We start from the raw sequence: 13,656 nt of genomic DNA on the forward strand, positions 1-13,656 counted from the left end.
AGCATTTAAGATTAACCAATTTCAAATAAAAGGCCAAATTCAGGTATCTAGCGCAAAAAAGGCCAATTTTTTTTTTATAAAAAAGCAGTACAAGTGAATCTTTGTCAAATTAGATTGCATCAAAATACAATTGTGGCTTCTTCCCTCCGTTGAATCCATCTTGTAGATTATTCCCTTCAGATATGGAAGGCTGTAATCCACTTAGTAATGACTGCCATTTTCTCAAAGCTTTTTAATCTTGATACTTGCGATACCCTACTCCAGACACATCTGTTTCACTGTTCCAGTATAAAGGAGTCTTCTCCAAGGGACACGGCATAATAGAAGTAGTCAGACTTGTTTCTTCTGCATTTGTCCACCTGATAAAGAATCAGTACAAGTGAATCTTTGTCAAGGAAGAATGCATACAAGAACAAATGTGGCTTTTTGCCTCGGCTGAGTCTATTTTGTTGATTATTTCCTCAGATCTTGAAAACCGGAATCCATTTATTATTATTATTATTATTATTATTAAATGCTAAGCTACAACCCTAATTGGAAAAGCAGGATGCTACAAGCCCAGGAGCCCCAACAGGGAAAATAGCCCAGTGAGGAAAGGAAATAAGGAAATAAGGAAAAATAAAATATTTTAGTAATAGTAACAATATTCAAATAAATATTTCCTATTTAAACTAAAAACAAGAGAACAAGAGGAAGAGGAACTAGATAGAAAAGTGTGCCCGAGTGTACCCTCAAGCAAGAGAACTCTAACCCAAGGCAGTGTAAGACCATGGTACAGAGGCTGTGGCACTACCCAAAAATAGAGAACAATGGTTTGATTTTGGAGTGTCCTTCTCCTAGAAGAGCTGCTTACCATAGCTAAAGAGTCTCTTCTACCCTTACTAAGAGGAAAGTAGCCACTGAACAATTACAGTGCAGTAATTAACCCCTTGGGTGAAGAAGAATTGTCTAGTAATCACAGTGTTGTCAGGTGTATGAGGACAGAGGAGAATCTGTAAAGGATAGGCCAGACTATTCGGTGTCTGTGTAGGCAAAGGGAAAGAACCGTAAAGAGAGAGAAGGGTCCTATGTAGTACTGTCTGGCCAGTCAAAGGACCCCATAACTCTCTAGCGGTATTTGGCATTTATTGCCTGTATTTCAATAGTCTTAATCCAGATGGCTGCCATAACCTACCCAGGCACTTATGCTCCACTATTCCAGAGCGAAGGAATCTTGAGCAAGTGACACAGCATACTGAATAAAGACAGACTATTTTTTTTCTGCATACAATCACCTGGCAAAGAAACAGTACAAGTGAATCTTTGTCAAGGAAGAATGTATACAAGAACAAATGTGGCTTTTTCCCTCTGCTGAGTCTGTTTTGTTGATTATTTCCTCACATCTTGAAAGTCGGAATCCATTTGGAATTGATTGCCTATATTTCAATGGACTTAATCCAGATGGCTGCTATAAACTACCCACGCACTTATGCTCCACTATTCTAGTGCAAAGGAATCTTCTGCAAGTGACACAGCATACTGGAAAAAGACAGACTAGTTTTTTCTGCATAAAATCACAAGGCAAAGAAACAGTACAGGTGAATCTTTGTCAAGGAAGTATGCATCCAAGAACAATTGTGGCTTTTTCCCTCTGCTGAGTCTATCTCTTTGATTATTCCCTTTAGATTTGGAAGGCTGGAATCCACTTGGCATTAACTGCCTGTATCTCAATGGCTCTTAATCCAGGTGACTGCCATACCCTAGTCCAGGGACTTTTGTTCCACTATTCCAGTGCAAAGGAATCTTATATAAAGGACACAACATACTAAAAGAAGTCAGACTTGTTTTTTCTGCATGCATCACCTGACAAAGAAACAGTACAGGTGAATCTTTGTCAAGTAAGAATGCATCCAAGAACAAGTTTGGCATCTTCCCTCTGCTGAGTCTATCTTGTTGATTATTTCCTCAGATATGGAAAACCGGAATCCATTTGGCATTGATTGCCTGTATTTCAATGGTCTTAATCCAGATGATGGCCATAACCTACCCAGGCACTTATGCTCCACTATTCCAGTGCAAAGGAATCTTCTGCAAGTGACACTGCATACTGGATAAAAACAGACTAGTTTTTTTTCCTGCATACAATCACCTGGCAAAGAAACAGTACAAGTGAATCTTTGTCAAGGAAGAATGTATACAAGAACAAAATGGCTTTTTCCCTCTGCTGAGTCTATTTTGTTGATTATTTCCTCACATCTTGAAAGTCGGAATCCATTTGGAATTGATTGCCTATATTTCAATGGACTTAATCCAGATGGCTGCCATAACCTTCCCAGGCACTTATGCTCCATTATTCCAGTGCAAAGGAATCTTCTGCAAGTGACACAACATACTGGAAAAAGACAGACTAGTTTTTTTCTGCATGCATCACCTGACAAAGAAACAGTACAGGTGAATCTTTGTCAAGGAAGAATGCATACTAGAACAAGTGTGGCTTCTTCCCTCTGCTGAGTCTATCTCTTTGATTATTTCCTCAGATCTGGAAAACCGGAATCCATTTGGCATTGATTGCCTGTATTTCAATGGTCTTAATCCAGATGGCTGCCATAACCTACCCAGGCACTTATGCTCCACTATTCTAGTGCAAAGGAATCTTCTGTAAGTGACACAGCATACTGGAAAAAGACAGACTAGTTTTTTTTCTGCATACAATCACCTGGCAAAGAAACAGTACAGGTGAATCTTTGTCAAGGAAGTATGCATCCAAGAACAAGTGTGGCTTCTCCCCTCTGCTGAATCTGTCTTGTAGATTTTTCCCTTTAGATTTGGAAGGCTGGAATCCACTTGGCATTAACTGCCTGTATCTCAATGGCTCATAATCCAGGTGACTGCCATACCCTAGTCCAGGAAACTTTTGTTCCACTATTCCAGTGCAAAGGAATCTTATATAAAGGACACATCATACTAAAAGAAGTCAGACTTGTTTTTTCTGCATGCATCACCTGACAAAGAAACAGTACAGGTGAATCTTTAACAAGTAAGAATGTGTCACGTACAACCTGCTTGTGGTCACGTGAAGGACCTCTGGTCACCAGCTCGCTTGAGGGGAATGCGATTTATCAGCATCCACCGGAGAAGAGGTTGTCTCCATGCCAAATTGCCAACGAATGGTTTTCTGCCTCCCACCTTGTCTTGCAGATTTTGTTGGGGGGCCTTGAGGCGGAGCTTGACGGACAACGGCCAGGAGGGCGTAGGCCTGCCGGACATAACTGGATTACTATGACGAGGATGACACTGATTGGTTTTCGGCCCCTGACGTCATGAGGTCACACCCTACGGTGTCGGAGACGCCTTACGATACCCGCCGGACATGCATCAGTCTGGCCTATAGCAGCAGTAGAAGAAGCTGCCCAAAATATTCGTCTCTTTGCTTGTCATACCAGAACCCTCATTTTTAGACTTAGAAACAATTTTCAAACCTTTTGGACTTAGAAATTTTCGAGTGAAAATTGAATTAACGTAAATGTTAAGTCTTCGTCCCCTGACCGTTGTTCATCAAGTTAACAATAATTGTATCATGCTACCATGAAATGAAGAGCACGTATTTTATTTAAAGCAACATTGCAAGATTGAAATTCTTGGACTTTCTAAAAGTGTTCAGACCTTTGTATGATTATTTTTAAAAATATATTGCTCAATACAAATTAAACTTTGTGTATCCTGCATCTTGAATATTAATGTTTAAATTAATTGTCAGTGTCGTGACAAATGCATACAAGAACAAGTGTGGCTTCTTCCCTCTGCTGAGTCTATCTTGTTGATTATTTCCTCAGATCTGGAAAACCGGAATCCATTTGGCATTGATTGCCTGTATTTCAATGGTCTTAATCCAGATGGCTGCCATAACATACCCAGGCACTTATGCCCCACTATTCCAGTGCAAAGGAATCTTCTGTAAGTGACACAGCATACTGGATAAAGACAGACTAGTTTTTTTTCTGCATACAATCACCTGGCAAAGAAAAAGTACAGGTGAATCTTTGTCAAGGAAGAATGTATAAAAGAACAAATGTGGCCTTTTCCCTCTGCTGAGTCTATCTTGTTGAATATTTCCTCACATCTTGAAAGTCGGAATCTATTTGGAATTGATTGCCTATATTTCAATGGTCTTAATCCAGATGGCTGCCGTAACCTACCCAGGCACTTATGCTCCACTATTCCAGTGCAAAGGAATCTTCTGCAAGTGACACAACATACTGGAAAAAGACAGACTAGTTTTTTCAGCATACAATCACCTGGCAAAGAAACAGTAAGGGTGAATCTTTGTCAAGGAAGTATGCATCCAAGAACAAGTGTGGCTTCTTCCCTCTGCTGAATATGTCTTCTAGATTATTCTCTTTAAATTTGGAAGGCTGGAATCCACATGGCATTAACTGCCTGTATCTCAATGGCTAATAATCTAGGTGACTGCCATACCCTAGTCCAGGGACTTTTGTTCCACTATTCCAGTGCAAAGGAATCTTATCTAAAGGACACAGCATACTAAAAGAAGTCAAACGTTTTTTCTGCATACAATCACCTGACAAAGAAACAGTACAGGTGAATCTTTGTCAAGGAAGAATGCATACAAGAACAAGTGTGGCTTCTTCCCTCTGCTGAGTCTATCTTGTTGATTATTTCCTCAGATCTGGAAAACCAGAATCCATTTGGCATTTATCGCCTGTATTTCAATGGTCTTAATCAAGATGGCTGCCATAACCTACCCAGGCACTTATGCCCCACTATTCCAGTGCAAAGGAATCTTCTGCTAGGGACACAGCATACTGGATAAAGACAGACTAGTTTTTTTTCTGCATACAATCACCTGGCAAAGAAACAGTACAGGTGAATCTTTGTCAAGGAAGAATGTATACGAGAACAAATGTGGCTTTTTCCCTCTGCTGAGTCTATTTTGTTGATTATTTCCTCACATCTTGAAAGTCGGAATCCATTTGGAATTGATTGCCTATATTTCAATGGACTTAATCCAGATGGCTGCCATAACCTACCCAGGCACTTATGCTCCATTATTCCAGTGCAAAGGAATCTTCTGCAAGTGACACAACATACTGGAAAAAGACAGACTAGTTTTTTCTGCATATAATCACCTGGTAAAGAAACAGTACAGGTGAATCTTTGTCAAGGAAGTATGCATCCAAGAACAAGTGTGGCTTCTTCCCTCTGCTAAATATGTCTTGTAGATTATTCTCTTTAGATTTGGAAGGCTGGAATCCACATGGCATTAACTGCCTGTATCTCAATGGCTCTTAATCCAGGTGACTGCCATACCCTAGTCCAGGGACTTTTGTTCCACTATTCCAGTGCAAAGGAATCTTATGTAAAGGACACAGCATACTAAAAGAAGTCAGACTTGTTTTTTCTGCATGCATCACCTGACAAAGAAACAGTACAGGTGAATCTTTGTCAAGGAAGAATGCATACTAGAAAAAGTGCGGCTTCTTCCCACTGCTGAGTCTATCTCTTTGATTATTTCCTCAGATCTGGAAAACAGGAATCCATTTGGCATTGATTGCCTGTATTTCAATGGTCTTAATCCAGATGGCTGCCATAACCTACCCAGGCACTTATGCTCCACTATTCCAGAGCAAAGGAATCTTGAGCAAGTGACACAGCATACTGGATAAAGACAGACTAGTTTTTTTCTGCATACAATCACCTGGCAAAGAAACAGTACAAGTGAATCTTTGTCAAGGAAGAATGTATACGAGAACAAATGTGGCTTTTTCCCTCTGCTGAGTCTATTTTGTTGATTATTTCCTCACATCTTGAAAGTCGGAATCCATTTGGAATTGATTGCCTATATTTCAATGGACTTAATCCAGATGGCTGCCATAACCTACCCAGGCACTTATGCTCCATTATTCCAGTGCAAAGGAATCTTCTGCAAGGGACACAGCATACTGGAAAAAGGCAGACTTGTTTTTTCTGCATACAATCACCTGGCAAAGAAACAGTACAGGTGAATCTTTGTCAAGGAAGTATGCATCCAAGAACTTATGTGGCTTCTTCCCTCTGCTGAATCTGTCTTGTAGATTATTCCCTTTAGATTTGGAAGGCTGGAATCCACTTGGCATTAACTGCCTGTATCTCAATGTCTCATAATCCAGGTGACTGCCATACCCTAGTCCAGGGAATTTTGTTCCACTATTCCAGTGCAAAGGAATCTTATCTAAAGGACACAGCATACTAAAAGAAGTCAGACTTGTTTTTTCTGCATACAATCACCTGACAAAGAAAACGTAGAGGTGAATCTTTGTCAAGGAAGAATGCATACTAGAAAAAGTGCGGCTTCTTCCCTCTGCTGAGTCTATCTTGTTGATTATTTCCTCAGATCTAGAAAACCGGAATCCATTTGGCATTGATTGTCTGTATTTCAATGGTCTTAATCCAGATGGCTGCCATAACCTACCCAGGCACTTATGCTCCACTATTCCAGTGCAAAGGAATCTTTTGCAAGTGACACAGCATACTGGATAAAGACAGACTAGTTTTTTTCTGCATACAATCACCTGGCAAAGAAACAGTACAGGTGAATCTTTGTCAAGAAAGAATGTATACTAAAACAAATGTGGCTTTTTCCCTCTGCTGAGTCTACTTTGTTGATTGTTTCCTCAGATCTTGAAAGTCGGAATCCATTTGGAATTGATTGCCTATATTCCAATGGACTTAATCCAGATGGCTGCCATAACCTACCCAGGCACTTATGCTCCACTATTCCAGTGCAAAGGAATCTTCTGCAAGTGACACAACATACTGGAAAAAGACAGACTAGTTTTTTCTGCATACAATCACCTGACAAAGAAACAGTACAGGTTAATCTTTGTCAAGGAAGTATGCATCCAAGAACAAGTTTGGTTTCTTCCCTCTGCTGAATCTATCTTTAGATTATCCCTTAAGATATGGAAGACTGTAATCGACTTGGTATTGACTGCAATTCTCTCAATGGTTTTTAATCTTGATAACTGCGATACCCTAGTACAGGCACATCTGTTTCACTGTTCCAGTACAAAGGAGTCTTCTCCAAGGGACACGGCATACTAAAAGAAGTCAGAATTGTTTCGTCTGTATCTGCCCACCTGACAAAGAAACAGTACAAGTGAATCTTTGTTAATGTATACAAAAACAAATGTGGCTTTTTCCCTCTGCTGAGTCTATTTTGTTGATTATTTCCTCAGATATGGAAAACCGGAATCCATTTTGCATTGATTGTCTGTATTTCAATGGTTTTAATCCAGATGGCTGCCATAACCTACCCAGGCACTTATGCTCCACTATTCTAGTGCAAAGGAATCTTCTGCAAGTGACACAGCATACTGGAAAAAGACAGACTAGTTTTTTTCTGTATACAATCACCTGGCAAAGAAACAGTACAGGTGAATCTTTGTCAAGGAAGTATGCATCCAAGAACTATTGTGGCTTCTTCCCGCTGCTGAATCTGTCTTGTAGATTATTCCCTTTAGATTTGGAAGGCTGGAATCCACTTGGCATTAACTGCCTGTATCTCAATGGCTCATAATCCAGGTGACTGCCATACCCTAGTCCAGGGACTTTTGTTCCACTATTCCAGTGCAAAGGAATCTTATCTAAAGGACACAGCATACTAAAAGAAGTCAAACGTTTTTTCTGCATACAATCACCTGACAAAGAAACAGTACAGGTGAATCTTTGTCAAGGAAGAATGCATACTAGAAAAAGTGCGGCTTCATCCCTCTGCTGAGTCTATCTTGTTGATTATTTCCTCAGATCTGGAAAACCGGAATCCATTTGGCATTGATTGCCAGTATTTCAATGGTCTTAATCCAGATGGCTGCCGTAACCTACCCAGGCACTTATGCTCCACTATTCCAGTGCAAAGGAATCTTCTGCAAGTGACACAGCATACTGGAAAAAGACAGACCAGTTTTTTTCTGCATACAATCACCTGGCAAAGAAACAGTACAAGTGAATCTTTGTCAAGGAAGTATGCATCCAAGAACAAGTGTCGCTTTTTCCCTCTGCTGAGTCTATTTTGTTGATTATTTCCTCACATCTTGAAAGTCGGAATCCATTTGGAATTGATTGCCTATATTTCAATGGACTTAATCCAGATGGCTGCCATAACCTTCCCAGGCACTTATGCTCCATTATTTCAGTGCAAAGGAATCTTCTGCAAGTGACACAACATACTGGAAAAAGACAGACTAGTTTTTTCTGCATACAATCACCTGGCAAAGAAACAGTACAGGTGAATCTTTGTCAAGGAAGTATGCATCCAAGAACAAGTGTCGCTTTTTCCCTCTGCTGAATATGTCTTGTAGATTATTCTCTTTAGATTTGGAAGGCTGGAATCCACTTGGCATTAACTGCCTGTATCTCAATGGCTCATAATCCAGGTGACTGCCATACCCTAGTCCAGGGACTTTGGTTCCACTATTCCAGTGCTAAGGAATCTTATATAAAGGACACAGCATACTAAAAGAAGTCAGACTTGTTTTTTCTGCATGCATCACCTGACAAAGAAACAGTACAGGTGAATCTTTGTCAAGGAAAAATGCATACTAGAACAAGTGTGGCTTCTTCCCTCTGCTGAGTCTATCTTGTTGATTATTTCCTCAGATCTGGAAAACCGGAATCCATTTGACATTGATTGCCTGTATTTCAATGGTCTTAATCCAGATGGCTGCCATAACCTACCCAGGCACTTATGCTCCATTATTCCAGTGCAAAGGAATCTTCTGCAAGTGACACAACATACTGGAAAAAGACAGACTAGTTTTTTCTGCATACAATCACCTGGCAAAGAAAAAGTACAGGTGAATCTTTGTCAAGGAAGTATGCATCCAAGAACAAGTGTCGCTTTTTCCCTCTGCTGAATATGTCTTGTAGATTATTCTCTTTAGATTTGGAAGGCTGGAATCCACTTGGCATTAACTGCCTGTATCTCAATGGCTCATAATCCAGGTGACTGCCATACCCTAGTCCAGGGACTTTAGTTCCACTATTCCAGTGCTAAAGAATCTTATATAAAGGACACAGCATACTAAAAGAAGTCAGACTTGTTTTTTCTGCATGCATCACCTGACAAAGAAATGGTACAGGTGAATCTTTGTCAAGGAAAAATGCATACTAGAACAAGTGTGGCTTCTTCCCTCTGCTGAGTCTATCTTGTTGATTATTTCCTCAGATCTGGAAAACCAGAATCCATTTGGCATTGATTTCCTGTATTTCAATGGTCTTAATACAGATGGCTGCCATAACTTACCCAGGCACTTATGCTCCACTATTCCAGTGCAAAGGAATCTTCTGCAAGTGACACAGCATACTGGAAAAAGACAGACCAGTTTTTTTCTGCATACAATCACCTGGCAAAGAAACAGTACAGGTGAATCTTTGTCAAGGAAGAATGTATAAAGAACAAATGTGGCTTTTTCCCTCTGCTGAGTCTATTTTGTTGATTATTTCCTCACATCTTGAAAGTCGAAATCCATTTGGAATTGATTGCCTATATTTCAATGGACTTAATCCAGATGGCTGCCATAACCTTCCCAGGCACTTATGCTCCATTATTTCAGTGCAAAGGAATCTTCTGCAAGTGACACAACATACTGGAAAAAGAAGACTAGTTTTTTCTGCATACAATCACCTGGCAAAGAAACAGTACAGGTGAATCTTGGTCAAGGAAGTATGCATCCAAGAACAAGTGCGGCTTCTTCCCTCTGCTGAGTCTATCTTGTTGATTATTTCTTCAGATCTGGAAAACCGGAATCCATTTGGCATTGATTGCCTGTATTTCAATGGTCTTAATCCAGATGGCTGCCATAACCTACCCAGGCACTTATGCCCCACTATTCCAGTGCAAAGGAATCTTCTGCAAGTGACACAGCATACTGGAAAAAGACAGACTTGTTTTTTTCTGCATACAATCACCTGGCAAAGAAACAGTACAGGTGATTCTTTGTCAAGGAAGTATGCATCCAAGAACAAGTGTGGCTTCTTCCCTCTGCTGAATCTGTCTTGTAGAATATTCCCTTTAGATTTGGAAGGCTGGAATCCACTTGGCATTAACTGCCTGTATCTCAATGGCTCATAATCCAGGTGACTGCCATACCCTAGTCCAGGGACTTTTGTTCCACTATTCCATTGCAAAGGAATCTTATATAAAGGACACAGCATACTAAAAGAAGCCAGACTTGTTTTTTCTGCATGCATCACCTGACAAAGAAACAGTACAGGTGAATCTTTGTCAAGGAAGAATGCATACTAGAACAAGTGTGGCTTCTTCCCTCTGCTGAGTCTATCTCCTTGATTATTTCCTCAGATCTGGAAGACCGGAATCCATTTGGCATTGATTGCCTGTATTTCAATGGTCTTAATCCAGATGGCTGCCATAACCTACCCAGGCACTTATGCCCCACTATTCCAGTGCAAAGGAATCTTCTGCAAGTGACACAGCATACTGGAAAAAGACAGACTTGTTTTTTTCTGCATACAATCACCTGGCAAAGAAACAGTACAGGTGATTCTTTGTCAAGGAAGTATGCATCCAAGAACAAGTGTGGCTTCTTCCCTCTGCTGAATCTGTCTTGTAGATTATTCCCTTTAGATTTGGATGGCTGGAATTCACTTGGCATTAACTGCCTGTATCTCAATGGCTCATAATCCAGGTGACTGCCATACCCTAGTCCAGGGACTTTTTTTTCCACTATTCCAGTGCAAAGGAATCTTATCTAAAGGACACAGCATACTAAAAGAAGTCAGACTTGTTTTTTCTGCATGCATCACCTGACAAAGAAACAGTACTGGTGAATCTTTATCAAGGAACACTGCATCCAAGAACAAGTTTGGTTTCTTCCCTCTGCTGAATCTATCTTTAGATTATCCCTTTAGATATGGAAGACTGGAATCCACTTGGTATTGACTGCCATTCTCTCAATGGTTCTTAGTATTCGTACCTGCAACACCCTAGTCCAGTCACACATGTTTCACTGTTCCAGTATAAAGGAGTCTTCTCCAAGGGACACAGCATACTAGAAGTAGTCAGACTTCTTTCTTCTGCATTTGTCCACCTGATAAAGAAACAGTAAAGGTTAATCTTTATCAAGAAACACTGCATCCAAGCAAAAGTTTGGTTTCTTCCCTCTGCTGAATCTATCTTTAGATTATCCCTTAAGATATGGAAGACTGTAATCGACTTGGTATTGACTGCAATTCTCTCAATGGTTTTTAATCTTAACTGCGATACCCTAGTCCAGGCACATCTGTTTCACTGTTCCAGTACAAAGGAGTCTTCGCAAAGGGACATGGCATACTAAAAGAAGTCAGAATTGATTCTTCTGTATCTGCCCACCTGACGAAGAAACAGTACAAGTGAATCTTTGTAAATGTATACAAGAACAAAGGTGGCTTTTTCCCTCTGCTGAGTCTATTTTGTTGATTATTTCCTCAGATCTTGAAAGTCTGAATCCATTTGGCATTGATTGCCTATATTTCAATGGACTAAATCCAGATGGCTGCCATAACCTACCCAGGCACTTACGCTCCACTATTAAAGTGCAAAGGAATCTTCTGCAAGTGACACAGCATACTGGAAAAAGATAGACTAGTTTTTTTCTGCATACAATCACCTGACAAAGAAACAGTAGAGGTAAATCTTTGTCAAGGAAGAATGCATCCAAGAACAAGTGTGGCTTCTTCCCTCTGCTGAGTCTATCTCTTTGATTATTTCCTCAGATCTGGAAAACCGGAATCCATTTGACATTGATTGCCTGTATTTCAATGGTCTTAATCCAGATGGCTGCCATAACCTACCCAGGCACTTAAGCTCCACTATTCCAGTGCAAAGGAATCTTCTGCAAGTGACACAGCATAATGGAAAAAGACAGACCAGTTTTTTTCTGCATACAATCACCAGGCAAAGAAACAGTACAAGTGAATCTTTGTCAAGGAAGTATGCATCCAAGAACAATTGTGGCTTCTTCCCTCTGCTGAATCTGTCTTGTAGATTATTCCCTTTAGATTTGGAAGGCTGGTATCCACTTTGCATTAACTGCCTGTATCTCAATGGCTCATAATCCAGGTGACTGCCATACCCTAGTCCAGGGACTTTTGTTCCACTATTCCAGTGTAAAGGAATCTTATCTAAAGGACACAGCATACTAAAAAAAGTCACACGTTTTTTCTGCATACAATCACCTGACAAAGAAACAGTACAGGTGAATCTTTGTCAAGGAAGAATGCATAGGCCTACTAGAACGTGTGGCTTCTTCCCTCTGCTTAGACTATCTTGTTGATTATTTCCTCAGATCTGGAAAACCGGAATCCATTTGGCATTGATTGCCTGTATTTCAATGGTCTTAATCCAGATGGCTGCATTACCTACCCAGGCACTTATGCTCCACTATTCCAGTGCAAAGGAATCTTCTGCAAGTGACACAGCATACTGGATAAAGACAGACTAGTTTTTTCTGCATACAATCACCTGGCAAAGAAACAGTACAGGTGAATCTTTGTCAAGGAAGTATGCATCCAAGAACAAGTGTGGCTTCTTCCCTCTGCTGAATCTCTCTTGTAGATTATTCCCTTTAGATTTGGAAAGCTGGAATCCACTTGGCATTAACTGCCTGTATCTCAATGGCTCATAATCCAGGGACTTTTATTCCACTATTCCAGTGTAAAGGAATCTTATCTAAAGGACACAGCATACTAAAAAAAGTCAGACGTTTTTTCTGCATACAATCACCTGACAAAGAAACAGTACAGGTGAATCTTTGTCAATGAAGAATGCATACTAGAACAAGTGTGGCTTCTTCCCTCTGCTGAGTCTATCTTGTTGATTATTTCTTCAGATCTTGAAAACCGGAATCCATTTGGCATTGATTGCCTGTATTTCAATGGTCTTAATCCAGATGGCTGCCATACCTACCCAGGCACTTATGCTCCACTATTCCAGTGCAAAGGAATCTTCTGCAAGTGACACAGCATACTGGGTAAAGAAAGACTAGTTTTTTCTGCATACAATCACCTGGCAAAGAAACAGTACAGGTGAATCTTTGTCAAGGAAGTATGCATCCAAGAACAAGTGTGGCTTCTTCCCTCTGCTGAATCTCTCTTGTAGATTATTCCCTTTAGATTTGGAAAGCTGGAATCCACTTGGCATTAACTGCCTGTATCTCAATGGCTCATAATCCAGGGACTTTTATTCCACTATTCCAGTGTAAAGGAATCTTATCTAAAGGACACAGCATACTAAAAAAAGTCAGACGTTTTTTCTGCATACAATCACCTGACAAAGAAACAGTACAGGTGAATCTTTGTCAAGGAAGAATGCATACTAGAACAAGTGTGGCTTCTTCCCTCTGCTGAGTCTATCTTGTTGATTATTTCTTCAGATCTTGAAAACCGGAATCCATTTGGCATTGATTGCCTGTATTTCAATGGTCTTAATCCAGATGGCTGCCATAACCTACCCAGGCACTTTTGTTCCACTATTCCAGTGCAAAAGAATCTTCTGCAAGTGACACAGCATACTGGATAAAGACAGACTAGTTTTTTTCTGCATTCAATCACCTGACAAAGAAACAGTACAGGTGAATCTTTGTCAAGGAAGAATGCATACTAGAACAAATGTGGCTTCTCCCC

This window comes from Palaemon carinicauda, chromosome 14 (genome assembly GCF_036898095.1).
Source record: "Palaemon carinicauda isolate YSFRI2023 chromosome 14, ASM3689809v2, whole genome shotgun sequence".
Taxonomy (NCBI): Eukaryota; Metazoa; Arthropoda; class Malacostraca; order Decapoda; family Palaemonidae; genus Palaemon; species Palaemon carinicauda.